Source organism: Triticum dicoccoides, chromosome 5B (genome assembly GCF_002162155.2).
Source record: "Triticum dicoccoides isolate Atlit2015 ecotype Zavitan chromosome 5B, WEW_v2.0, whole genome shotgun sequence".
NCBI lineage: Eukaryota > Viridiplantae > Streptophyta > Magnoliopsida > Poales > Poaceae > Triticum > Triticum dicoccoides.
In genome coordinates this window covers 412,601,084-412,602,890 of record NC_041389.1, presented here as the reverse complement: position 1 = coordinate 412,602,890, position 1,807 = coordinate 412,601,084, and positions in this window count along the sequence as shown.

Genomic DNA, 1,807 nt, shown 5'->3' with positions numbered 1-1,807 from the left:
TCAAAAAACAATTAAGTCAAAAGTTGCATAATGCCCATTCTGCTTGCGCTGGTGCACTCCTGCTGTTTGTTGCTGCAGCAGGGTGATGTGAGTGAGTGAGAGAGAGAGAGATAGAAAATGGAATGATCTTCCACATTGACTAACTCGTGACACACTCGGTTCAGTTTCTTGATTTAGTCCAATTCAATTCCTAATTTTGTTTCAGTTCAATGGCTACTATCTCTCTTAGTTTTGATGCTTAATTACAAAGTCTATGTACATTAACAGCAAATAAGTTCAAGTATATCAATAAATGGAAGTTTAGGTATATGGAATTTGATTCTTGTTGGGTGTATACATGAGTATAAATGGATTTTCTTCTTGTTGAACGAAGTTGAACTTGTCGTTATGCGTCACGGTCGGGGGTGGGAGGCGTGCAGCGGCCGGAGGTGGGAGGCGCAAGACAGCCGGGGGTGGGAGACCCCCTGTGCAGCTGCGGAGTCCGTCCTAGCTGATCTACTTTGGCCGTTCAACTTTGCGTCTTCCGCTCGGCCAGCGCTCGACGAGGAGCAGCCCGGTCTCGCTCGTGTGTGGAGTTTGGAGTATATTCTACCGATGTTCTGCTCTCCTCTATTTTTCAACTGAACGTGCTTCCATGTGTGGATTTCCCCTCTAACTCCACAACAAGTTGAATCCGGAAAATTATAATGGTAAGTGCAAGATTCAGTACTATCCATTTTGATTTTCTATAAAAAAGGCCAATTATTCTTGTTGCTTCACATACACTAGTATACGGGAGTACTGGAATCCATCCACGGAACAATCAAGCAACCATAGATATCAGCCCACCACCGTGTTGCGGATGTGATCTTTGTGCGCTTTTGAGTACTGTAAAACAATAGTATGCTTCTGGTTGCTGCTTGCTGCCACTGCCGAATTGTGTAAGTGCAAAAAGTTTCATATTGCAAGTTCAAAGAGGGTTGTATTTAAGTTCAGAAGTTTGTTTGGAGCATCTTTAGGTGTTTGTTGTAATGTAGTAAATAGTTTTTAATACTGAAAACTAACCTAGTGAAAAAATGTCCAAGCGACCATCATGCCTGCCTCCTGACCCCTGCCGTCAGGTAGCGGCCTCTTCTGCCATCAGGTCGCAGCCTCTTCCGCCGTCAGGTCGCAGCCTCTTCCTTCTGCAGGTCGCCGCCTCGTACTCCTGCAGGCCATGCCCCATCCCCCATTCTTGTGTGGTCTCCAACAAGGTACCCTACTACAATGGTGGTCACCGCCCCAGAACTCTCTCCGGTTCATTTTGATCTACTTTTGCACATTTGTTCTTTATCTCACGAGTTTTGTTATGTAGGAGGTGACCAATTGTTGATCCTGAAGTTTCATCGCATGATTTTTTGTCTCTGAATTTTGCGCCAATTCTTGATCATGAAGCATCAATGCTTGAGCACTGGTTTTTGTGTATTAGGTGGGTGTACAGTGCGTTGGGCGTGTGTTTTTATTTTATGTTCTGAGCAAAAAATCGACTACAAAAATTGTGTCATGAAAAGTTAATCTACACATATTGAGCTGGTTCTAAAATTAAAACTTTTAAAGTTAAAAAAATAGGAAATCAGTTATTTGGTTGTGGAGGTTCTTTTGTCCTTGAACTACATAAGAGTTCAGCTTTTGCTTGTTTTCGGTTCAAATTTTGCGTTCTTTTCAGTACATCAACTTTAATGTGCAGAACATCGAGGAAATCTTGAAAAATTATATGTGCACTCTATGTATTTCTTATGCTTACAAGAATTCTGCACTCATACTGTTATGCATCAGTTCAAGTCGCTTA